This window comes from Lissotriton helveticus, assembly GCF_964261635.1.
Source record: "Lissotriton helveticus chromosome 1_1 unlocalized genomic scaffold, aLisHel1.1 SUPER_1_unloc_10, whole genome shotgun sequence".
In the NCBI taxonomy this organism is placed as follows: domain Eukaryota; kingdom Metazoa; phylum Chordata; class Amphibia; order Caudata; family Salamandridae; genus Lissotriton; species Lissotriton helveticus.
The window spans coordinates 4,199,633-4,227,267 of record NW_027611649.1 but is presented as its reverse complement, the minus strand read 5'-3'; the positions used below and the strand labels follow the sequence as shown (position 1 = coordinate 4,227,267).

Below are 27,635 nucleotides of genomic sequence, written 5' to 3'. Positions count from 1 at the left end.
ACTTGAGGAACATTGGATTTTGAAACTGATTCTCTGAGAATAAATATGCTTAAACTGGAATACAGGTGGATTTGCTTCCAAGGGAAGGAGACATTGATGCACTTTTGCGGGTACAAGCTGTGGAGCAGGAGACACAGACCTGATCTAGTCTGGGCTATATAAACAACTGTAGCCTCCCACATCTCCCTTCTGGCACGCGATAAGTGGATTACATAAATACTAGAATAATGAATGAAAAACACACGGCATGCATAGACAAGGTTTGCTATGTAACCTCTGGACTCCTGTAAACCTAAACAAACACCAGTAAATCAGACACTAGGGACATCACCTGAAGCTCCTAAGATTATCCTTTTGTTGGTATCTTGTTTTTGGATGGTGGGTTTTTAGGATAAGCTATTTTTAGGTGTGTCTTCTTTTATTCCAGGATGAGGATTAGTTTTAGCATTGTCAGCTTTATACTCTGCATACCAAGGCAGTACATAAAATGCAGCCTGCATACCACAATCCATGGCTGTATCCCATAAAACATCCTTACCTTTTAACAAAAAGGACCCAAGACCTTCTGGACTTTATTCAGTTAACCAGACGCATCTCCCAGTCGATTGACATTAGTTATAGGATCAGCGTTAAGAAACAATTGGTGAAATGCCTCACAGTAGCCAACAATCTAGCACCTAAAAAAAGAGCGCAATAAATGTGTCTGGTCTCTGTCGCAAGGGTTGGTAGTTAAATGCCACTCTAGATATTTACATAGTGACTTTTCCGGGCTCAGCTCTGTAGGATACCAAAGGGCGTGAGTCCTGTGTTTATTATTAGAATACGTTCTAAAAGGAGCAATGTTATCAAAGGCAGAATTTAAAGCCGTACACTAGTCCGCCAAGGCGTGCTTTATGTCTTGTTCCTTTGAGGTTACAGAGAAATCCAATTTTTCAGCGATAGGAGTAATGCGCGGCCATTGACAAGAGACTCTTTTGCTCAGGTCTTGTTTCTCAGGCAACCCAGCTTAAGGTATTTGAAAAAAGAGTAATGAGTGGTCAGTCCACGTCAAGGCATGGGCTTCACAAGTCAGTGCAGTAGAGGTGGTGAAGATTGATGAGTGGTCAGTCCACGTCAAAGGCATGGGCTTCACAAGTTAGTGCAGTAGAGGTGGTGAAGATTAATGAGTGATCAGCCCACGTCAAGGCATGGGCTTCACAAGTCAGTGCAGTAGAGGTGGTGAAGAGTAATGAGTGGTCAGTCCACGTCAAAGGCATGGGCTTCACAAGTCAGTGCAGTAGAGGTGGTGAAGATTAATGAGTGGTCAGTCCACGTCAAAGGCATGGGCTTCACAAGTTAGTGCAGTAGAGGTGGTGAAGATTAATGAGTGGTCAGTCCACGTCAAAGGCATGGGCTTCACAAGTCAGTGCAGTAGAGGTGGTGAAGAGTAATGAGTGGTCAGTCCAGGTCAAAGGCATGGGCTTCACAAGTCAGTGCAGTAGAGGTGGTGAAGAGTAATGAGTGGTCAGTCCACGTCAAAGGCAAGGGCTTCACAAGGCAGTGCAGTAGAGGTGGTGAAGATTAATGAGTGGTCAGTCCACGTCAAAGGCATGGGCTTCACAAGTCAGTGCAGTAGAGGTGGTGAAGAGTAATGAGTGGTCAGTCCACGTCAAAGGCATGGGCTTCACAAGTCAGTGCAGTAGAGGTGGTGAAGATTAATGAGTGGTCAGTCCACGTCCAAGGCATGGGCTTCACACGTCAGTGCAGTAGAGGTGGTGAAGAGTAATGAGTGGTCAGTCCACGTCAAAGGCATGGGCTTCACAAGGCAGTGCAGTAGAGGTGGTGAAGATTAATGAGTGGTCAGTCCACGTCAAAGGCATGGGCTGCACAAGTCAGTGCAGTAGAGGTGGTGAAGATTAATGAGTGGTCAGTCCACGTCAAAGGCATGGGCTTTACAAGGCAGTGCAGTAGAGGTGGTGAAGAGTAATGAGTGGTCAGTCCACGTCAAAGGCATGGGCTTCACAAGGCAGTGCAGTAGAGGTGGTGAAGAGTAATGAGTGGTCAGTCCACGTCAAAGCATGGGCTTCACAAGGCAGTGCAGTAGAGGTGGTGAAGAGTAATGAGTGGTCAGTCCACGTCAAAGGCATGGGCTTCACAAGGCAGTGCAGTAGAGGTGGTGAAGATTAATGAGTGGTCAGTCCACGTCAAAGGCATGGGCTTCACAAGGCAGTGCAGTAGAGGTGGTGAAGATTAATGAGTGGTCAGTCCACGTCCAAGGCATGGGCTTCACACGTCAGTGCAGTAGAGGTGGTGAAGAGTAATGAGTGGTCAGTCCACGTCCAAGGCATGGGCTTCACAAGGCAGTGCAGTACAGGTGGTGAAGAGTAATGAGTGGTCAGTCCACGTCAAAGGCATGGGCTTCACACGTCAGTGCAGTAGAGGTGGTGAAGAGTAATGAGTGGTCAGTCCACCTCAAGGCATGGGCTTCACAAGTCAGTGCAGTAGAGGTGGTGAAGATTAATGAGTGGTCAGTCCACGTCAAGGCATGGGCTTCACAAGTTAGTGCAGTAGAGGTGGTGAAGATTGATGAGTGGTCAGTCCACTTCAAAGGCATGGGCTTCACAAGTCAGTGCAGTAGAGGTGGTGAAGAGTAATGAGTGGTCAGTCCACGTCAAGGCATGGGCTTCACAAGGCAGTGCAGTAGAGGTGGTGGAGAGTAATGAGTGGTCAGCCCACGTCAAAGGCATGGGCTTCACAAGTCAGTGCAGTAGAGGTGGTGAAGATTAATGAGTGGTCAGTCCACGTCAAAGGCATGGGCATCACAAGTCAGTGCAGTAGAGGTGGTGAAGATTAATGAGTGGTCAGTCCACGTCAAGGCATGGGCTTCACAAGTCAGTGCAGTAGAGGTGGTGAAGATTAATGAGTGGTCAGTCCACATCAAGGCATGGGCTTCACAAGTCAGTGCAGTAGAGGTGGTGAAGATTAATGAGTGGTCAGTCCACGTCAAAGGCATGGGCTTCACAAGGCAGTGCAGTAGAGGTGGTGAAGATTAATGAGTGGTCAGTCCACGTCCAAGGCATGGGCTTCACACGTCAGTGCAGTAGAGGTGGTGAAGAGTAATGAGTGGTCAGTCCACGTCAAAGGCATGGGCTTCACAAGTCAGTGCAGTAGAGGTGGTGAAGATTAATGAGTGGTCAGTCCACGTCAAGGCATGGGCTTCACAAGTTAGTGCAGTAGAGGTGGTGAAGATTGATGAGTGGTCAGTCCACTTCAAAGGCATGGGCTTCACAAGTCAGTGCAGTAGAGGTGGTGAAGAGTAATGAGTGGTCAGTCCACGTCAAGGCATGGGCTTCACAAGGCAGTGCAGTAGAGGTGGTGGAGAGTAATGAGTGGTCAGCCCACGTCAAAGGCATGGGCTTCACAAGTCAGTGCAGTAGAGGTGGTGAAGAGTAATGAGTGGTCAGTCCACGTCAAGGCATGGGCTTCACTAGTCAGTGCAGTAGAGGTGGTGAAGAGTAATGAGTGGTCAGCCCACGTCAAAGGCATGGGCTTCACAAGTCAGTGCAGTAGAGGTGGTGAAGATTAATGAGTGGTCAGTCCACGTCAAGGCATGGGCTTCACAAGTCAGTGCAGTAGAGGTGGTGAAGATTAATGAGTGGTCAGTCCACGTCAAGGCATGGGCTTCACAAGTCAGTGCAGTAGAGGTGGTGAAGATTAATGAGTGGTCAGTCCACGTCAAAGGCATGGGCTTCACAAGGCAGTGCAGTAGAGGTGGTGAAGATTAATGAGTGGTCAGTCCACGTCCAAGGCATGGGCTTCACACGTCAGTGCAGTAGAGGTGGTGAAGAGTAATGAGTGGTCAGTCCACGTCAAAGGCATGGGCTTCACAAGTCAGTGCAGTAGAGGTGGTGAAGAGTAATGAGTGGTTAGTCCACGTCAAAGGCATGGGCTTCACAAGTCAGTGCAGTAGACGTGGTGAAGATTAAGTCCAAGATTGTGGCGCGCCGAGTGAGTAGGGCCTGTAATCTTTTGTTGCAGTCCTCAAGACTTTAAGTCTGATAATAGTTTTGCTACTTCCATATCTAAAAAATCTTCTCCACGATAATTAAAATCCCCAAGGAGGAGAAATGTTTGTGATGACTACACATAAGTTGCTAAATAAAATATTCAGGTTCCAAACAACTAGTCTGCTAATTTGCCCCTACAGCTCTGGATGTGGGGCTTGAAAGAATTACTCTGCTCAATCGGGGAAGCGCTCCTGCAGACCGGGATGTCAAACAGATACAGCACAGTCTATAAAAAAAAACATAAAGATGGTATATACAATAAAAACAGAAGCAGCCAAGTTTTTGTCTTTAAAAGTATTAAGAAGTACTAATGCTCTGTTTTCATTTGTCTGGAAGGTCCGCTGTGTATTCCTTATATATTTCTTTGAGAGAAAGCATGAGTGACTGAGCGAAAGGGCTATAGATCTGTTACCACAATTCCTGGAGGGAGACGGGGAAGTCATGTTTGGTTGCTGCCAAAACCATTTTCTACCTTTCTAGGTTTAGGGATGCTTATAGTTGTGTTGCTTGCTGTTGCAATATTTTTCTGCTTTACTGAGTGTGTTATACTCATTCTTTTCCTGCACTTGCACTTTGAGGAGCTGTTCCTGCCCGGGTTGGCCATTTTGTTCGGCCACACTCTAACTCTGGGAAGCGCTCTAGTCGCTGCAAGCGTCCTGCCTAACCCCTACTCAATGGCCCCAGATCGGATGCGTGCAGCTCGCTTAATCTTCCTAATGGCCCCTAGCACCGGGATGCCTCCGGGTAGCAGTGCGCTTTACAAATACTGGATTTACTAGTTACTATTTATTTTACGCAATGTTTCTTACTGAAACATGGCATGGCTGCACATGACCTCTGGCCCTGATGTAGCTGCAGCTTTACTGTTTAACTATGCTATAGTCAGGAAAGACAGAAACTCCAAGACAGGTGGTGGCATTGATATAATTTATAAGAAGTCCTACATGTGCAAATTTGAAGACCTGCCATTTACGAGCTGTGAGGCAGCTTTATTATAGCTTGCCCTGACCCCTAATTTCACCTTCTCAGGCATACTAGTTTATCCTTTCCTGACCTAATAACCCCTTTTCTCTTAAATGCCACCAACTTCTCCATCTTGGGCGACCTTAACTTACGCTTGGATGACTCTGCATGTACTAATAGCGCTACTTTTATCTCTGATCTGGCAGCATTGAATATTGCACTTTGCAACTCCGGTCCCATTCATGTGGCCGGCCACCTACTCGACCCTATTTTCTCCAGTTTATCCAACATTCAAGGCCCACCAGCTCTTCCCTTATGTTGTTCTGATCACTTTGCGATTGGCTTGGTTTCGAGATCTCAGTGAACTCACCTGTAGCCGCACCTAGCATCAGGAAACCAACTAGAAACTGGGGAAAACTGGACATTGAAGCTCTCAATAAGATTCTGTCTTCCAACGCTCCTATCACAATACAGAGTCTGTCACTCTTTCGGGTGTCGTCCAAAAGTGGCTTTTACATGCCATTGATACCTGTCTTCCACCCTCTATTAAGAAGGTGAACAACCACCGCCCCCCTGCCCCTTGGTTCACTGAGAATTTAAAAACAGAGAAAACCAAATGCAAAGCTTTGGAAGGACGCTGAAGGAGGAACTATGCGCCTGACAACAAACACGCATATAAAAGGGCAAAAAGAGAATACCACACTCTTTGTAAGTCAGCTCGTGCTAAATATGTCTCCTCGACCATCTCTAGTGCGCTGAATTGTTCAAAGACATTATTTAAAATGGTCAAAGAACTTTCTGGATCTGAAACTCAATCTACTCCCCCTTCCCTGAATGGTTTACAATGTGAAGACGTGGAGAAATTCTTCCTCCATAAAGTGGAGAAAATATACTCTGAAATGAAGGGCATAAAACCTGGTACCCCCCATCAGCAAGCACCTACATCCCCTCAATCAGCCAGAACTATCTCTCACAGTGACAACAGGATCGCTGAATCCACGAATAAACTGGAAATGTGGGCTCCATTAGATATGAACTCCCTTATACGACTCATAGCCAGGATTAAATCTGGCTCACCTTGTGACCCTCTTCCGACCTCGGTGCACCAGCAGCTTGAGTCGCTTTCACTCACAATAATCATGGAACTCTTGAATGCCTCCTTACAGGAGGTAATGGTTCCACCTGAGTGGAAACCCGCAATGGTGCTTCCTCTTCTGAAGAAGGCTAACTACCGGCCTCTTTCATTGCTCCCTGCAAAAAGAACAATGGATGGACAGAATGCAGAACAATGTCATATATTCACCCCAGTACAGCGATCTGGCCTTAAATCCATCGTTTTATTCCTCACTATCCCATTCCAGTTTGGACCCAGCCGTATGGAAATCAGTCTTGAACCTGCACCCAATGGGAAAAGTCGAGCCCGAACTGCCAGGACAGGTCCTCCCTGAAATGGAAACAAGCATCCTAGGACCGGTGTCCAGCTTTCAGCCCCCATCAGCCAGGATAGCTTGACTCCAGTGGCATGGAGAGCACGGGACCAACGTCTCGGTATACCTGTCACACTCGGGTTGACAAATGCAAAAAGAACAATTGATGGACAGAATGCACAACAATGTCATACATTCACCCCAGTACAGCGATCTGGGCCTAAATCCATAGTTTTTTTGCTCACCATGCCATTCCAGTTTGGACCCAGCCATATGTAAATTTGTCTGACCCTGCAACCAATGGGAACAGTCCAGCCCGAACTGCCAGGCCGGTCCTCCCTGTACTGAAAACAAGCATCCATCAGCCAGGATAGCTTGACTCCAGTGGCATGGAGAGCAAGGGACCAATGTTTGGGCATACCCGTCCCACTTGGGGTGACAAATGCAAAAAGAACAATTGATGGACAGAATGCATAACAATGTCTTACATTCACCCCAGTACAGCGATCTGTGCCTAAATCCATCGTTTTTTTTGCTCACCATCCCATTCCAGTTTAGATCCAGCCATATGCAAATCAGTCTTGACCCTGCACACAATGGGAACAGTCCCGTTCTGAATTCCGTCCATCAATTGTGTGTCTTTTGATTTCTCGCCCTAAGTGCGCCGGGTATGCCCAGAAGCGGTTCCAGGCTCACTGTGCCACTGGAATCAAGCTATCCTGGCTGATGGGGGTTGAAAGCCCAAAACCGGTCCTAGGATGCTTGTTTCTGGTCCAGGGAAGACATGACTTGGCCTCCCATGAGGCACAGGGTCAAGACTGATTTGCATATGGCCAGGTCTAAACTGGGGTGGCATGGTAAGCAAAAGAATGATGGATTTAACCCAGAACTCTTGACTGGGGGGTGAATGTTTTGATTTGTTCTGCATTCCGTCCATCAATTGTGTGTCTTTTGCTTTCTCGCCCTAAGTGCGCTGGTAGTATGCCTATGCCTAGACATGGGTCCCAGGCTCAATGTGGCAGTGGAATCAAGCTATCCTGGCTGATGGGGGTTGAAAGTCCAAAACCGGTCCTAGGATGCTTGTTTCCGGTCCAGGGAGGACCTGGCTTGGCAGTTCAGACTGGACTGTTCCCATGAGGCACAGGGTCAAGACTGATTTGCATATGGCCAGGTCTAAACTGGGGTGGCATGGTGAGCAAAAGAATGATGGATTTAACCCAGATCTCTTGACTGGGGGTGAACGTTTTGATTTGTTCTGCATTCCGTCCATCAATTGTGTGTCTTTGTTTTTTATTTCATTGCTCCTGGCCTTCTTGAAAATCCCAGAAAGACACATTAATTCACAGCTATCTCAGTTTGTCGAGTCACAACATTTTGTACACTCATCTCAGTCGGGCTTAACTACCCTTCTTGGAGTTACGGAAAGGCTGCAACATCGTTTAGATTCTGGAGACACGATGGCCCTCATATTACTTGATTTGAGAGCAGCTTTCGGCACGGTGTCTGACACCGTGTTAGTGAAAGCCTTACGATCTTTGGGTGTTACCAGGCCGGCACTCAACTGGCTTAACTCTTTTCTCACCGACTGAACGTTCCAGGTCTTCGCCCCAACGGCCAGTTCTGTTACTCATTCCTCTCCCTGCGGGGAACCCTATGGCTCCATTCTTAGCCCTTTGTTATTTAACATGAGTGTCAGACCTCTGGCTGACATTGCAGAGGAGGCGGGCTGACCCTGTTCTCCTATGCTGACGACACCCAGATAGTCTTCTCTCTCTCTATGGAGAGGGTGTCTGAGACATCTGCTCTCCAGATGGGGTTGAGTAAAATTGCATACTGGATGCAGGCCAATTTTTTCAAACTCAGTGGAGAGAAAACTAAGGTCCTGATTCTGGGGAAGAATAAAGAACTTTGGGGTCCCTAAAACTAGCCTACTGAAAAACTTTTTACATAATTATATTTTCATTTTATATAATGAAAACGTAGCTGAAATAACACCTGTACTTCACTTGATAACTTATCCCCGATTCTCCTGCACTTAGAAGCATGATCACAGTACACGCACTCTTCAGCAATCACCATCACTGGGAAGAGATCGGCTCAACCAATCAGCACGTGCTCTTCAGTCATCACTGTGAATAGATCGGCTCAACCAATCAGCACGTGCTCTTCAGTTATCACTGTGAAGAGATCGGCTCAACCAATCAGCACGTGCTCTTCAGTCATTACTGTGAAGAGATCGGCTCAACCAATCTGCACGTGCTCTTCAGCCATCACTGTGAAGAGATCGGCTCAACCAATCAGCATGCTTAGAATGCTGCCACTAATACTGTCATTTGTCTGCATTATAGGCCCTGTGAGAGTGAGAAGTATGGGCATCGACCGGAAAGTAAGAGTGTGCCTATCTGGGTGTTGTATGATGAGGGAGAAAGGATATAAACTTGTTTTTAACATGCCGTCTGGCATTAACAGTTGTTAATTGTCTGTCCCCTCGTTGCATTCCCTCGCCTTTGGCTCTTTCACTTAACAGCAGTTAACATCCTTTGCAGGGCGTTAATCTTGTTTGTTAATGCCCTCAGAAGCAGGCGATAAGGCTTAAGGGATAAACTGTGATAAAAGCAAATCGAAAGTCCTCCCAAGAGGCTTGATACTATAGTCAGTTCTTTTCAGCCGTAAGGCACACTCATTCACACATTCAATGTACACTTATGTCACTCATGCCTTCAGTCATTCCAAGGGGCCCTCGAAGGTAAGCTTTGTATCGCTTCTACATAGTACAGGAAGGTATGCCAATAATTTCTTGGGTATTTAAAAGAGACAAAGTTTCAGAGGGTTAGGTGATTCTGGTCACACCTACACACCCATATCTAGGTGCTTCCAGGCGCTACAGCAGGGTCCAGTTATTTTATGTAGCCCTTAATACTGGCCTTCAGACAACAGTTCTCTGCATTCAGACAAATAAAGAAGCTAACACACAGGGAATAAACACCAAGGACGTCCAAAAATATATAAAAGCCTGCCCAGTGTGCGCACGACAAAAGTCCTCCCATTCATCCCCTAAAGGTCTTCTACAACCATTGCCCATACCTCTGCTTCCCAGGCATACTATCAGTTTGGACTTCATCACAGATTTGCCTAAATCCCACAACTTCACTGCAATTTTAGTAGTTGTGGATCTTTTGTCTAAAATGGGGCACTTTATTCCCTTACAAAAACTACCAACAGCTACAGAATTTAGTAAAGTGTTCTGAAACCATATTGGAAAACTACATGGCCTTCCCAGTAAAATAATTTCCGACAGGGGCCCTCAATTTGTTTCAAAATTCTGGAGTCAGTTGTGCACACAATTAGGAATTGAAATAACATTATCCTCCGCTTTTCACCCACAGACTGACGGCCAGACAGAAAAAGTTAATCAATACCTTGAACAAAGTCTACGGTGCCTAACCTCCATTATATCGGCTCATTGGGATGAGGTCCTACCATTGGCAGAGTTTTCATACAACAATAGCTATCATGCAGCTTTAGGCTGTTCCCCTTTCTTTTTTATAACTGGCTTACATCCACGATCTATTCCTGCCATCCTTCCAGATTTATGCCTGCTGTGACCAAAAGATTAACAAAATTGCGGGAATTTCAAGAACAAGCCAAGCGTAGTTTAGCCAACAATAAACAAAAAGGTCAAATTATCAGTCGATAAACACAAAACACCAGCATCACCCTATAAAGTAGGGGATCTCGTCTGGTTATCAACCAGAAATATCCAGATTGAAGGCCCCAAGAAACTAAAACCTAGGTTCATTGGCCCCTTTCCCATAAATAACATTTTGAATCCAGTTTCAATGAGATTAACTTTGCCCTCGGAATATGCCAATCACCCAGTTTTTCGTGTATCTTTGCTCAAACCACATGATCCGGTGTAGTGACTGAGGTATTGGTGCTTTTTTGGCTCTGTTATGACCGTTGCCCACCACCATCTCAATATATGCTGCTGTCAATCGAACATGTATGGTGTTTTGTCCATTCCCGACCTTTATTTCACCTAGTTGGTAGGGCTTGCCTATAGACTTTGACAGCTTTATGTCCCCTTATATGCTGCTTTTTGCTCTTTTTCGGGCCTAAAGGCTTATGCTCAAGCGATGCTATGTTCTTTTCTGACACCATCCTGCTAAGCCTCTTTAGGTGAAAGGCAATGTTTTAGTTTCAATGTGTTGTTCGCTAGTAGTGAACCAGCAAGCACCGGTTCTTGTCAGAGAAATGTACTCTCTTCGCGCTGGAGCCATAACAAAAGCTTGGCCAGCTGCTGTTGTGTGCCAGGAACGGAAAGGTACAGGAATCTCATGAGAACGGTAGGCGGGTTCTTCTAGAAGCTTCGAGAGAGAGCTACATTCTATATTAGTGAAAGCGGGTCCAAGTGAGGGTGAGAGGATTGTCTGGTGGTTTTGGCGGTCTGGTGAAGCATCACGGTGCAGACGTGCAGTCGTGTTTGTGGAACAGAGAGTCCTGACCCAACCGAAGAGGGAAAGAGAGACGGACCTGTCTTCAGATTGCAGATGTCTAATAATATGGTGAGGTGTTCCATGTATGACTCAATTTATCTAATTATTCCTTTATTTTCAGGTTCTATATATGTGTGTATGTATATTAATAAGTCATTTCTTTCTATGTCCTTTCATCATTGTGTAATAAAAGACCCCAATTTGCATTAATTCCATTTGTTTGTTGCCACTAAGAGAGAGTGTGGGTTCTTCTTAACCAGGTGCTGTAGTATATAGAAGGAGGGGTGATTCCCTTCTTACAGGTAACTGATGATGGGAAGGTGTGCTGCTCATGATTAGGGATGACTACATGGGAGAATATATAATTTGTCCTTATTCTCTGTGGAGGCAGGTCGGGCCCCTTTTTAACCAAGTGCTTACAGAGGGATGTGCTAGTTCCCCTCTAATGAGTACCTGTAGATACGGAAGGGAAATCGGCTCCTAAGCAGGAATACCTAAATTGCTGGTAGACCAACCCAACATAGCGTAAGAGGTATGTACTGATTTTCACCGGAAGGTGTTGCTGATTCGCACCAGGGTGCGTTGCTCGCATAAGTGCGCGTTGAACGTCGGAAGACGTTGCTGACTTGATTTGATATTTGATTCGTCGGAAGACGTTGCTGATTTGGTATTGATTCGTCGTCGGACGTTGCTGATTTGATATTGATTCGTCGGAAGACGTTGCTGATTTGATATCGATTCACACCAGGGTGCGTTGCTCGCGTAAGTGCGCGTTGATCGTCGGAAGACGTTGCTGACCTGATTTGATATTTGATTCTGATTCGTCGGAGGACGTTGCTATACATACCCTCTGAGCTTTGATCTATAGTATCTTTAGTTATTTATGTTACTCCTTTCTCAGATAGGTAGTCTGAATGTGGTGTTTTGTTGTTAGGCATTCTGGGAAGGGACTGTGATGAGTAATTACTTTATAGCTAACTAGCTGAAACACCAGAAGAGTAGGAAAATATCAGTCATTACATCAGTCCACATGAAAAGACAACCCTCCTCCACCTGTTGTAGTTGGAGACAATATTGCATATGAAGAAAATCACATTATAGATGGAAAACGTAAAGATGGTCGATTACAGTATTTAATTAACTGGAAGGGTTATGATGCGGCAGAAAGATCCTGGAAACAGGAACACATGTACATACTACAAGATTGGTCAGATCTTTCCATGCCTTGCATCCGGAAAAACCCTGTCACATAGGAAGACCTTTGGGGGGGCAGGAGGCATTTCGTGCATGTGTAAACGTTCTTGGCATGTACACGTGAATTACTTGGGAAAGATCTAAGGCCCAAATCACCTTCACATGCACACGTGAGAAAACCTGAGACCCAAAGCAATTTAAACCCCTCCCACTTGGTTCCCGATGCTTCGCTTCGTGCCTAAACACTCACCTGACTCCGGACCTTGGTGGCAGATCATCCGAAGCTCTTTAGCGCTCCACCCTGCTTCCTTCCCTGTCTTCACTCAGTGTCTTCGGCTGTGTTCTTGCTCCCCGGAGCACATTTCAGACATTCCTTCCTGTTTCTGAATTTCCGGCTCCAGATCCTCTCCCGGCACTGTTTCCGATTTCCTGCAAAAGAGAAAAGAAAAGAGAATCAACAAAGGGATGCCAAGCAACACCTCGCTCTGAATGGTAAAGCGTTAGCATGCTTGAACACATACCAGTAAGAATTTAAACTTTATGAAAACTGTGGCAGACCTCTTGACCTTCTATAAATCAAGAGAACGTTTTAAAACTCTTCCTGAAACAATCCAAGGACTTTAAGGACATTGAGTAAGGGAAGAATGTTAAAGTAAAACAGACATTTGTGTAAATACCTTGAGTCTGATTAGAAGACTGAAGGGAAACAGAGAGCTCGATTGTTGTTATTATTTATATATATTTAATGTGAAATTACGGAGCAAATATTGTAAAGGAAATCAGTAACTCTTGAGATAATTTGAGCAATCACAGATTATTAGTGCACCTGTAGTGTTTTTTTTGTTTATTCTTTCTTTTAGTTTCAAGAATCCTTTTGAGAAAAGGTCAAGGGTAATTCAGGTATACCTAATTAATAGTTCCAAAGCAGATGTTTGACTTAAAAAAGTGATTTAGGGTGTTCAGATTAATCGGGTACATTTATCAGATTATACACAAGCTGAAAACTGAAGCCCAGTAACACTTTGCCTTTATCGAGAGACATTCTACACGACTGAATTGTCAAGTCGGTCTACAAGAATCCAGTGTGTCTTCTCTTTTCTCTCGTCCCTATTCCCCCCTCCCCCGGTGTTCGATCAGGGCAGCAAGTGAATCCTATCCTTGCCACTCTGGTGGAGTTCAGAGTGAGTTGGGTAATAGAAGCATCAAGGAAGGAACAAACCGGAGTACAGGCGGGTGAATTCGTGACACCATGGGCCCCAGGGACCACCACCTCCAAGGGGCTTTGTACTCGTTGGGAGGGGGGGCCGCGCAGCCCCCATTCTAGAGCTCTTGATGGCCTGGGGAATATCACCCCCTAGGGCCAGCTGCAATGTCTCCTGCCATGCCATAGAAAACTCTGCTTTGCTTCTTGGAAGCGAGAGCAGGAAACCTGCTCTCGCTTTCAAGAAGCAAAGCAGAATTGCTTTTGGGCAAGGGGAGCTGCATGTTAGCATTGCCTTAGTCACTCGCCTGGGTTCGCTTTTGTCTCAGCCATTTTGTTGTTTGTTTGCCCCTCAGCCCGCCCCTCCACCCCGCCCCCGCCTCCCAGCTGATCCTCCCCCCCACAGATAGTATAGGAATCACCCTGCCTGCACTCGCGCTGTGACCATCCTGACTCCTGTTGAGGAGGTCGCTTCCCACGATCCCCGCCATCGCAGTGCTGGTTTCCTTCACAGTGGGATCTTCCCTCAAGGCAGATTGGTATCGTAGCGCTGCTGCGCCAGACACTGATCACATTTAAAATTGTGACAATTTATTTTAGTACTACTGCGCAGAACTGTGTAAATTGTCTGCATACATAGTGAGCATTTTGTTATCGTAGCACTGTGCTGGTCAGCTTCATTAGTAGCATTTAAAGTGTGCCACATCGTAGCGCTATATCGTAGCGCTACATCGCATTGCCTTAGTCACTCGCCTGGTTCCGCTTTTGTCTCATCCATTTTGTTGTTTGTTTGCCCCCCAGCCCGCCCCTCCACCCCGCCCCTGCCTCCCAGCTGATCCTACCCCGCCCCACCCCCCTCCACTATTCACTTATGACAGATGCTTTTGCGCACAGCGATTACGCGCAGCGGTCGCGCCCCTTGCGCGCCGAAGGCGCGCCAAAGGTAAGCCCGTCTACGCCCGTCTGTGCCTGGACCGCGCCCAGCGCCATGCCCCCTGGTCCTCGCAAAACCCACTCCTCCCGCATTACGTACGATTCCGCATCCCTCTCAGCACTCAATCCCGGACGACTCCACGACTGCTACCAAGCCGCCCCTGGAATCACCCATGGACCCTTCACCTGCCACTCCTGCAAACTCGACTGCATCAGGACCAACCCTAAATCCACATCCTCCAAACAGAGCTCCAACACTAACCACCTGAAGTGCATCCTACTCAACACTCGCTCGGTCCACAGACACGCCATTGAACTCTGGAACCTACTCGACACCACTTCGCCGGACGTCGCCTTCCTTACAGAAACCTGGATGAACGCCTCTTCAGCGCCCGACATCGCCATAGCCATCCCGGACACTTACAAGATCATCCGAAAAGACCGCACCAACCAAACAGGAGGAGGCATCGCCATCGTCCATAAGAACACCATCCGAATCACGACCAGCTCTAACGACAAGCTCGCGACCGCCGAACACCTTCACTTCCAGATCCACCCCGACCCCAGGACCACACTTAGAGGCACCCTCATATACAGACCACCAGGAACACGCACGCAATTCAGCGAAGACATCATTGACTTCATCAGCCCACATGCCCTTGCCTCCGAGAACTACATACTACTGGGAGACCTCAACTTCCACCTGGAAAAGAATAACGACAGAAACACCACCAACCTTCTGGACAATCTCGCCAATCTCGGACTCAAACAACTCGTTGACACCCCCACCCACCTGGCCGGACACACGCTCGACCCCATCTTCACCTCCAGCAAGCACATCTCCTTCGATCTCACCACAGCTCTCCATTGGACGGACCACAGCTGCGTTCACTTCCGCTACAAAAAGACCACGTCCCACAATCCCCCACAACCTATTCCTCGAAGAAACTGGAACAAAATCACCACCGACCAACTCTTCACATCACTTAACCAAAACCCTCCTACCATATCATCGGACCCAAACCTAGCTGCTAACAAACTCACACATTGGATCACCCACAGCGCTGACGAACTAGCACCCTTGAAAAACCTCCAGATCAAACAAGGCAGCAAAAAGGCCCCCTAGTTCAATGATGACCTTAAGAAATCCAAGAAATTATGTCGTACTCTCGAGAAAAGCTGGAGAAAAAACCCAACCACTGATAACATGACCACCTTCAAGGACGCCACCCGCAAACACCACCAATTGATCCGATCCACAAAGAAATCAGCATTCAAGGATCGACTCAACAACAACGCCCACAACAGCAAGGAACTATTCAACATCGTCAATGAATTTACCAACCCCACCGCCAGTACCAACGACATCACTCCCTCCCAAGACCTCTGCGACTCTTTAGCCTCTTTCTTCCACAACAAAATCACCGACATACATAACAGCTTTGAAAACCATTCCGAAGAACAGTCCATTCCACCCACCTCCGAACCAAAAGAACACTCTCACAACCTCTGCGCCTGGAACCCAATCACTACCGAAGACACCATCCGCCTGATGAACTCCATCCACTCTGGCTCACCAACCGACCCATGTCCCCACCACATCTTCAACAAAGCAGATTCAATCATCGCACCCCATCGCCGCGATGTCATCAACTGTTCCTTCAACTCTGCAACCTTACCGGAAAGCTGGAAACATGCCGAACTCAGCTCCCTTCTGAAGAAACCCACAGCAGACCCCTCTGAACTTAAGAACTACCGCCCCATCTCACTCCTTCCAATCCCTGCTAACTCCCTCGACCCCTCTCAGTCCGGCTTCCGAGCCAAACACAGCACCGAAACCGCCCTCATCGCTGCTACAGACGACATCAGAACGCTACTGGACAACGGAGAAACAGTTGCCCTTATCCTACTTGACCTCTCCGCCGCCTTCGACACAGTCTGCCATAGCACCCTCATACAATGCCTCAGCAACGTCAGAATACAAGGAAAAGCTTTGGACTGGATCATCTCGTTCCTCGATGGAAGAACCCAGAGAGTCCGCCACCCCCCTTTTAGATCAGAAGCCACCAAAGTCATCTGCGGCGTACCACAAGGATCATCACTCAGCCCCACCCTCTTCAACGTCTACATGAGTCACCTCGCATCCATCGCGCGACAACACAACCTCAACATCATCTCCTACGCAGACGACACCCAGCTGATCCTCTCCCTCACCAAAGACCCAAACACCGCCAAAACAAACCTACACGAAGGAATGAAAGAAGTAGCCGAATGGATGAAGAACAGTCGTCTAAAACTAAACTCTGACAAAACAGAAGTCCTTATCTTAGGATCATCCCCCTCTGCTTGGGACGACTCATGGTGGCCACCGGCCCTGGGTACAGCACCCTTACCTACAGACCACCACGCAACCTGGGCTTCATCCTAGACTCCTCCCTCTCAATGACCAGACAAGTCAACGCTGTATCATCTTCTTGCTTCAACATCCTACGCATGCTCAAAAAAATCTTCCGTTGGATCCCCACCGATACAAGAAAGACAGTCACCCACGCACTGGTCACTAGCCGACTGGATTATGGAAATACCCTTTACGCCGGAACCACAGCCAAACTACAAAAAAAACTCCAACGCATACAAAACGCCTCAGCCAGACTCATACTGGATATCCCCCGTCAAGCTCACATCTCCAGTCACCTGAAAGACCTCCACTGGCTCCCCGTCAACAAGAGAATAACGTTCCGCCTCCTCACCCACGCACACAAAGCCCTCTACGAATTAGGACCCGAATGCCTCAACACACGTCTGTCCTTCTACACACCCACCCGCCAACTACGATCGTCCAATCAAGCCCTCGCCGTAATTCCGCGCATCCATAGATCCATCATGGGAGGAAGATCATTCTCCTACTTAGCGGCTAAAACCTGGAATTCCCTCCCCAATCACCTCCGCCTTACACAGAACAACCTCTCCTTCAGAAAGCAGCTCAAAACCTGGCTTTTCGATAAGTAATGCACCCACCCTCCCTTAAGCGCCTTGAGACCCCCTGGGTGAGTAGTGCGCTATATAAATTACTGAACTTGAACTTTAACAAATGGCATGGGAGGGGGGCCACAAAGCCGCCTCCCCTTTAGTTTATTGCTTTTTTTTAATGGAAGGGCAGCCCTGGGGGATGTGGTCCCCGGGGGCTAGAGGTGGCCCAGGGGAGTGAGGCCACCCTGCCCCCCTACCGGCAACATTTTTTACCACAAGGCCAGGTCCTGGGGGATTGGGTCCCCGGGGTCAGAAATGACCCAGGGGCATGGGGACCCCCTCCCTGCAAAAAAATAAATAAAACAAAACCAGGCCCCGGGGGATGGGGTCGCCGGGGCCAATAGTGGCCCAGGGATTGTGGATTTCCTCTCCAAGGTACATAAACTCTTTAATAATTTTATTTGGCAGGATAAGAAACCGAGAATTTTCCTGAAAAAACTTCAACTGCCAAAAGACAAAGGGGGTGTAGGTCTACCTAACTTTAGATGCTACCAAACGGCATTCTTGTGCAAACAAGGAGCAAATTGGTTCCTTAACCAACATGAATACACTCCTGTGTGGGTTCATGTTGAAAAATCCATCATTCACAACCTGCCTCTCTCCGCTATAATGACTATGGACTCTTCAGCCTTTACTTAATCAAAATATATATTTCTCAACACTAGGCGGGCTCTACTTAGCCTTAAGAGACACTGTAAAGCTAAAATAAAATTCTCCAAATCAAACCTAGAATCGTTCTGGTTTAACCCGGCTATAAAGGATGAGTGCGGAATTCTCTTTTGGGAGGACTGGGCTAACAAGGGTCTGAATTTGATGCGGGACCTTTACGACAGAACTTCCCTGCTACCTTTTGCCACCTTACAATCGCAATTTGATCTCCAACCGCTCAACTTTTACTGGTTTCTACGCCTTAAAGCACTTGTCTCTGCCAGAGCCATTGTCCCGCAGCAACCCACTCTATGCACCAAGCTAGCTCATCTTATGTCACAAGGCCACATAAAATACATAGAAAGTGTGAGAGGGATTGGGAAAACGAAACAAACTCCTCTAACCTGGTTTTTGATTGGGACAAGATTCATCTCACCCCTTTCTACAATAAAATATCCCCGATATTATCCCAGACCCAACTTATGTTGATAAATAGATCCTACTGGACACCTGAGAAACTCTTCAAGCTCAAACTTCTGGACAGTGCCGGCACTGTAAAGCACACGTGGGTAACATGGCGCATATGTTCTTTTATTGTCCGTTGCTCCAAACATTCTGGGATAAGATATATGCCTACATGTGGAGAAGTGTGGCTCAGGGGTTAGAGGCGGCAGACCCGAAAGCTGAGATCGGTCCTGGACCAGGGTTCAATTCCCCGCCTCGGCGGGTCTTGGGCTCAAAAATTCTACGGACTCGATAATTCTCGTTCCAGTGCCTACTCGACTCACGGGTTCCACTCTGCGACTCTGGGCAATAGCTTGCTTAATCTCCACTATGGCCCCTCGCGGCGGGATGCCTGCTTTCACCTTGTGGATACCCTGCTGGGGTTATCTCACAGGGGAATACCAGGACGGGTTCCCAAGGCAAGCGCCTTGATGCCTTCGGGTGATACGTGCGCTATATAAATCGCAATACATTTACATTTACATTTACATCCATCGCACCTTCTACTTCAGTCCACCTAGGGACTTCTCATATATTCTCCTAGGAGCGATTGATCCGAACATTACTAGGGAACATGACAGATACCTCCTAGACCTTATGCAAACGCTGGCTTGCAAAATTATCCTGAGCAAGTGGAAGAACGCTTCTCACGTCTCCTTTGTGCACTGGCAAGAATGGCTAGCTTCATTGAGGGGTGCGGATAATGACGTTTTACATTCCTCCCCCTGGCAAAAGCCTCACGCCAAACTATGCAGTTTGCTTGACTCCTTGGAACTCTGTTATGACCCACCTTAGATGCACTAACAAAGGCTTGCTATGTCTCTACATGACCGCTGCTGCTACATTGGGCATTACTCCCGACAGGTATGACGGATGTCCGGACACAAGCAATTTCTACAAACCTTGTTGCGGTCATTCCTTTCTCCTTGTCTAACCTCTCCCCCTCTTCTTCCCTCTTTGTCTTCTTTGTCTTCTTAGTTCCTTCCGCTCCAAGAGACAAAGAGGTATGTTTGGATATCTGAACCAATGCTTCCTCTGCTTGACAATTATATAACTCGATGGTGTATTTCCCACGGATGTGTTATGTTACTGGCATCTTCTTATTTCCTGCTGACCACATTGAATGTAATTATCCAGGCATTGTTCATTGTATCTATCTTGCGAGCTAATTATTGTATGACGTCCTTCCTTTTCTTTGTACTGTTATGTTTTTGTACTTTAATAAAAAAGATTTGAAATAAAAAAAAAATTAAGAGAAGGCGGGCCACACAGCCCCCTCCTAAAAAACAAAAAAGAAAACCGAAGCTGGATCTCGCCGTAGGTCCGCCCCCTCCCTGTACCACTTGAAAACAAGCCTCTGGCGCGTTTTGGGTTGGGGGATGAAGTCCCCTCGCATCTTATGGGTCCTTAGGGGCCAACTAGCCCACTAGGTACCTGCAGCAAGCACCACACAGTGGGATTGCTGAGAGGTGGTCCGAGGCCACTCCCTTTTTTACACCACTTTGCAAATGCGCCTTGTGGCGCATTGCTGATGGGGCATTGAGGTCCTGTTGTGCCCTGAGGCCCTCAGGACTAAAGTGAACTTCATCCCCTGAGCAGCAGTGCGCCAGGAGTCGCGTTTGCAGAATGGTGTAAAAAGGTGGCGTGGCCTTTGAACACTCTCAGCAATCCAGCTGTATGGGGCTTACTGGAGGTAACAGGAGGGCTAGTTGGCCCTGAGGGACAGGGCACTGTCGCAATTAAAACTCACATGTGATTAATGGCAGTGGTCTGCATTTTCTGAGACTCTGGCTTTACTGCCTCACTGATGAGTGATCCTATTCACTTTCGGGTACTCACTGACACCCAATGTGCTCCTCAGCCCTTACCTCTACGCTCAAAGATATCAATTTATAATAGGATCTTCCAGTTAAGCCATAGGCTAGTTAGTAAATTCTCTCTCTCTCAATCTATGCAGCCTCCATTTGTAACTGCTTCGACTGCCTACTCTTTGGAGTGCAGCACGTTGGCAATCAAAGTCTTGTATAGATCATGATTACTGGACTATTTATACTTCACAGATGTGCCTGCGATTACTCTCTGGCATACTTTTTCCCTAAAACAGCAGTCTTCAGATAGTATTTCCTTGTGAGAACTAGTTGGCACTGAAAGTCTATGTACTATTCTATTGTGAGTTAACTTCAAAACTGTTTATCCTGATTTTTTTTAATGGATCAATATTGCTGATTTTTCTTTATTCCCACCACCTACAAGTAGTGTAATTGTTTTGATTTTGATTAGTAAATCCCCGTGCAAAAGACATTGCTACCTGCGCCTGGTTATAGTTTTTATGAAAAGTACGTCAAGTTATGAGAAAAAAACCTTTAACATCACAAATTCCTTCACTGAGACTTTCTTCTCAGTCCACTTTACTTTCTCTTCTAACATGTCTCTCACAAATGTGGTCCCTCTTCTATCCTTTTCAGCCTCTCATTCCCTCACTCAAGTGGACCTTCATGGTCTTAATTTATCTCTCACTTTTTCTTTCTAGCTTCTCACTTTCTTTTTCCCGTATTATCTCACTGTTTTCTTTTAACTCTCTTCCTCTTTTTCAACACCCTTTTTTTCTTTCAATCTTGTTTTTTTCTCACTTTTTTTCTTGCTTTTACTTTTTATGTCTCACTGTCTGTTGTATTTTCGCTCTCTTGATCTTGTTCTCTTCTGCTACCTCTGCTGCTCTTTTTATCCCTCTGTTCTTCTCTCATCCTCATCTTTGTCTCCTTTTATCTCTCTCTTTATTTTTGCCTTATTTGCTCTTCTTCTCAACCATTGTCTGCATCACCCTCTTTCTTTCCTCTTTTTCACTCTGTTCTCTGATACCTTTGGGTTTCCTCTTGCTCTCCATTCTCATCTTTCTCTCTCTCCACCCTACTTGCAGAGTGTGCACCTTTAAGCACTCTGAATAAGGGGGACATCATATCTGACAATCTCTGGCTGATATCCATCATCTCACAAATTCTAAATGCTAACCTTTGACTTTTTCACTCTATTCTATAATTCCCTTGATTTTGCAGTCACTTTCATGTTAATTTGTTTCTCTTTTGCTCTGGTTCTTACCCTATTTCATTCTCTCATGCTATTTCTCATCTAAATGGTACATTGGCGGCTCCCTTCTCACTTTCACGCGGAATGAGACAGGGCGGCCCGTTGTCGCCTCTGTTGTTCATTTTAGCCACGGACCCACTAATACGGCACTTCCAAGAGAAACACCTTCATAGGTGTTTACACTTCACCACCGGCCCATTGTTAGTATCATTTTATGCAGATGACACGATTTTATATGTATGCAACCCCCAGACTAATTTGGATCCCCTGGGAGACCGACTTGGGTATTCCGATCACAGACGAACAGTGGGCTGCCTGCTGTGCAGTTACGAAAAATTTCTCCCTTAATAGCCGACACAAACTAATACACTTTAAGTTTCTTCGTAGGATATACATTACCCCCTCCAGACTCCACAGGATAGACCCTGCCAGACTGCACCATTGTGCAAGATGCAACGCTCCAAATGCAGACTTCGCCCACCTTGCCTGGACCTGTCCACGCAAACACTCATACTGGGTAGGAATACATAAGATAGTGAGTGGCTTGGTTAAGGTACCGATGACCCCCTTGCCCGAGATTGCTCTATTGGGATATGTAAAGCAGTTCCCACCGGCAATTCGCAGGTTTGTTGCCATAAGCTTACTACTGGCCAAAAGGGAGGTATCCATTCATTGGGGTGGCAGAACAGCACCATCGATGAAGGGATGTCTGAAGAGCATGGCGTCCTGTTCCACAAACAGCGACCTATACGCAATAACCGTCCCCCCCACCTCCAGGCCCAAAGATATCTGGGGACCTTTCAGAACATACCTAGAGGCGCAGCGACAAGACCCCCTACCCAGAAAGAACAGGGCATAGTCCCAACAGGGGTGGGTTAGACTGTCCCGAGATACATGTCAATAATCAACTACACCGGATGCTAAACTCCTTTTTTGATGTCGGTACAGTTGATGTATCCCTATGTCAGGTTTGTAAACACCGTTTATGTGAATTAGAGTCAAGAACGATTGTAACAGAAAATATGTTAGCAGCCGAGGGACTTGCTTTATGTAACATGTGATCACTCTGCGGCATTGATTGAACCCTTGACAGTGTGTATTATGTCTACCTGTACTTGCCAAAGGATTTTACTTGTCCTAGTGTACTTCTTTACTCACACCTAAACGCAAAATAAAGTTTAAAAAAAATAAGGGGTAAGAGCTCACTGAAGCCTACCCTACGCCCACACAGGAGCAGCAATCATTAGTGAAGCAGGTGCAAGGAAGCTCACCAAGGTGCAATTTCTGTAATCAGATGTAGGATAGATATATAGCCAATCACCGCTGCATGCAAGACCGTCTGTCTATCAGATCGGATAGATGGCTTTGCATACCCGACGAGACTACATGCTAGGACTTATCAAAGGCAATAATCCTTTCATGATTTTATCTGACTGGATGCGATGGTGATTACCAGCTTATTGATATTGCATCTCTTAATAAGAATAAGCGACTTGGTGTTCTTCAATAAAACTATTTCAATATGGATCGAAGGAATTAAATCAATCATGAATGATACGGTGATTGCCTATATATCTATACTACATCTGATTACAGAAATAGCACCTTGGTGAGCTTCTATAAAAGACTATTCCAACCCTGATGAAGTCCATGTTGGACGAAACACGTTGGCTGGGCTGATGCATTTGAGTACAAATAAAGAATACATTGCAAAAAAGAAATCTCAAGACTCTGCGCTGTATTTTCTGATTTGGTGGAACTTATAATATTTTGTATAGTTTGCAAAGGAAATGAGGTTTAATTACATGCTTGAGCATAATTGATTTAGGAATCTAGTAATAACTGTATGCTCCTTTTCAGAATTTGACAATCCTAGTCAGTATAAGGCACAAGCAAACCCCATATTTAAACTGTGGTCAACCCCCTGGTAGCTTGGCACAGAGCAGTCAGGCTTAATTTAGAGGCAATGTGTAAATATTTGTGCAACACTTCAAACAGTAAAACAGCGTAAACAGCACACAAAATCAACACCAGGTTAGAAAAATAGAGCTCAATTTAATCAACAAATCGAAACCCAAAGACAAAAATCCAATCAGTATAACCGGAGATATGAATTTTTAAAGTATAAACTTCTATACAGCACCTAAAAACATAAAGCGTCAACCGAGGCAATCTGGTCATGCTGGACCAGGTTAAAGTAAAAAGTTCAAGCTAATCATGATGGAGCGCGAATTAGATAGAGCCCCAGATTAGTTCAGCTGAAGGTTTTACCCTCTCAAGTTTTGAGCCAAGAGCCCCGTTCGCATTGGAGAGGGTCGCAGGGAGTAAGGAGAGAGTTGATGGCGGTGGTGGACATGGCACAAAGAGCAGGCCAGGTGTCGCAGAAGGTCGGGCTGGAGCTTTACGTTGTTGGTTTTCCAGATCGATTGATGCTTTCCGTGCAAGGGGATAGGCGGCAGGGGCTTGTGCTGAAGTTCCGTGCGAGCAGTGGGATTCCGGAGCGAATGGGCTCATTTCCACTCATGAAGAGTTCAAAAGCTTGATTTAGGAGCCCACCGAACCACAGCAAGGGTCTAGGGCCTGAGAGGCACCATTTGGGAGCAAGGAACGCGCTGAAGACTTGTCCAGGCACTTCCACAAAATGAACGGGAGGTCAGGAACAGCACCAGCCCTCACTGCACAAGCTTCTGTTGATTGTAAATACAAGAGCATGGCTTTAACCCGTTTATTGCGGTGGCAATTCCGCTGCGATGTGGGCGTTCGAATGCGTGTCCGGGGCCGTGTAGGCCAACGGACGTGCGCAGCACTACTGAGGTAGTGCTTGCGACGGCTGTTGGCCAACGCACGCGCGCAAGGGTTAAAAAAAATATTTGCTGCAAACCCCAGATCAGCCAAATTAAAAGATGCTCATGTGGACACACTTGTGTCAAAAACTTATTTTATAGATGCGGTCAGCAAGTGGGTAAAGTCTGTGGTTGCGGTGGTTCAGGAGAAAGGTAAGAATGTGCAACTTGAGATTCGCGGACTACGGCGGCACTCAGAATCATGCCTGAAGCCTCCAAAAGCAGCCCGCCGGAGCCTGAGGAATTGCCAGTTCTGAGTTGCAAGCTGCAACAGTCTTTAGTCTACAGACCTGAGGACATGTGACTGGGAGCCCCAAGGCCACGACGAGCCTCCAACAGCCTAGTCGCAGGGCATTGGATTTATTTAGGCATTTTTTATAGCGCACACTTTACCCAGCAGTGTTAGAGCGCTTTACAATAGAGCGAAGTATCTAGGATTAGATATTATGGTAACATATTTACAGAATATAAATCCACCAAAAATTACATGATACAAACTAAAGTTGGAGCGATTAGGGTTCCAAAAAAACACATTCCACAGTTGAAGCATAAGCACAAACTAGTCTCCAGTGAGGAACACGAAACAGTCAATGCCTCCAGGCTGTGCAGGTGTATTGTGTTGACCCTGCCCCCACAGGCACTGACCACGCCCACATGCCCTGCCCCCCAACTCACAGACCCCGCCCCCACTGCTACAGGCCCCGAATCCACATTCACTGACCCCGCCCCTGGCAGAGGAGGAGCATTCACACCCACAGGCCCCGCCCCCCACAGGCCCTGCCCCACACCCACAGGCCCCGCCCACACATTCACTGACCCAGCCCCCGGCAGAGGAGCATCCACACCCACTGGCTCCGCCTTGACACCCACAGGCCCCGCCCCCTTGCAGGAATCATAAGTTAATGCTCTTCCACCACTGCCTCGAGGCCTTGTCTCCCCTTACCTCTCTTGTGGTTTCGAGGGGGCAGTGTCGGCCTAGTTTAGGGGACACACCCGAAGGCCCCACATGACAACAAAGCGCGCGCGGGACAATGGCCGCCCTGATGATCTGTAGCTGCGCATGCACAGGACACTCGGTTTGTCACAAGCTCGCATGCGCAGGATGTCTGCTCGTTATGGCCGCGCATGCGCTGAGAATAGCGAAGCACATAAAACTGTAAGAGTGTGTAATTGAGCAGCCCGCAGGGAAGCACAGCCTGGAGAGTCCAACCAAGAAGGGACGCAACTGGGACCGTCCACACTGTCTTCCATTCAGAAAAACAGAAAACCCCAAGACTAAGAGCACAGGTTAAAGAGGTTTTGATGGGTTAACAACAGCACATGTGCTGGGGACAGACACTGCGTCCCGCAGCGGAGCGCGAGCTAAGAAGGGCCTTGGATTAACAACTGCGCATGCGCTGAGGACAGACACCTTCAAGAGGACCTTGTATTAACAGCTGCGCATGCAGCAGGTAGAGGGAGCACAGAGGTGTGAGACTCTGAGACACACATGCAAACAGTCAATCAATAAAATCTTTATTCAAGCTCTTAAATACAGATCATAAAAGCACAATTTAAATCAGTGATCAACAACCAGCCCCAGTTCATAACAAGTTAAAATCCTAGAGCAAGAGAATTATCTAAAAAGAACATCAAATAATTTTTACAGGACATTTTATCCCATAAAGTGCATCATGTGCCTCATAGACCGAATCCAGTCAGCTTACATCAAATTACTCATTTCTGCATATAATTGTTAGTTAAAACCAACCTCGCGCCTTTCTCCTTTTCATACAGGCCCACAAAAAGGTGGCTACCACAGACAAAGGGATCAGGCAGAGATTTAAAGAAGTAACGTGCCACCTGGCATTGCTTAAAACTGTGAAGCTTTCAAAAACGAAAGGATAATGTCTTCTCTTCCTGTCTTATAAAACCCACAAAACAAGACTAGGTGCAGGTCACATTGGGGGGAATGGTAGTCGCAGGGGCCCAGCATCAAATCTGAATGTTTGAATCTTCTCTCCGTATAACCTAACCTCAAGGGGAGGAGAGTCAGACAAAATCTTAGTAGTTCCTATCCAGCACGTAGTGGTTAATGCTAGATAGGAATATCCGCCCTCTGGCCTAGGGGGAATCAAATGATATGCGAGGACCGTCTTTTTCTGTAATTCCTTTCCCTGCGAAGATACTGAGCCCTCCGCATAAATGCCATTAATTCTGATTCCACATAACTTAACCATCAGATCTTATTTTAATGGTCCAATTTTAAACAATCTTTAAATATGCTTTGTATTAAATTGGTGCTAGTCTAATGGTATGTAACTGTTGTACATAGCTTGTTCCCTATTTGTTCCCTTCCCTGCCTATCCTTGCACCAACCTTCTAGATTGTTTATATGGTTCTCCCCATGACACTACCACTGGTTCCAATCTGTGACAGTTAGTGCTTGGCCAGATGGGCGACGGTCCTGTTACTTCTGTACTGCCTGTCCAAGATGTGTTCTAGATGTGGGAGTTATTCACATATGTCTGATGCAAAATTCTGTTTTGCTAACAATAAGGAATGTTTACGTTGTGGTAAGATAGGTCACTTTGCAAAAATGTGCAAAAACAGATCCAACCCGAGGGTTACTGTTGTGAGTGAATATGGTGACCTAAAGCGAGATGTTAACAAAATTCTGGTTTTATATGATTCTGTATGTTCATGTGTTGAGAAGAGAGAGCGAATTCCTAAAGCCAACTTTATGATTGATGACAAATGTGTCAACTTGATGGTCGACACCGGTTCCAAGTCGACTAGTATCCCTTCATCCATGCTGAAGGAGGTATGGGGAAACAAATGTCTGGATGTGTGTGACATTTTCCCTTCCGGCTACCAGGGTGAGAAAATCGACCTCCTTGGTTGCTTTGAAGGAAAAATTATTTTTAAAAACAGGTCCACCTGGGGTAAGATTTATGTGTCTGTAGATGGTCCCGCTATATTGGGACGTTCTCACCAGTACGACTTGCATATTATTGTTAATCCCAGAGCTGATGAACCTGTTTTAGTTATTGATGATTGTTCTATTGATGACATTCTTACTAATCACAATCTTGTATTCAGGGAAGAATTGGGCGAACTACAGGGCTACTCTCACAGAATACTATTGAAAGAAGGCAGTATTCCTGTACAGCACAAAGCTAGGAGAGTTCCTTTTGCTTTACGTGATGAGGTTAAAGCTGTCCTAGAAGAGATGCTTCAAGGTGGTATCATTGAGCCGGTAGAAGCTTCTCCATGGGTTTCTCCCG

The 27,635-nt window shown here is 46.5% G+C and overlaps 1 long non-coding RNA gene across 2 annotated transcripts in view; it reads right to left on the bottom strand.

Moving 5' to 3' along the window:
- Nucleotides 1–27,635, bottom strand: part of LOC144805461 (uncharacterized) — a 192,371-nt gene that overhangs the window by 143,417 nt on the left and 21,319 nt on the right. For both annotated transcript variants that reach the window (XR_013605525.1, XR_013605524.1), the window contains exon 2: nucleotides 12,377–12,555. This is a non-coding gene — a long non-coding RNA (uncharacterized LOC144805461). The remainder of the gene's footprint in view (nucleotides 1–12,376; nucleotides 12,556–27,635) is intronic.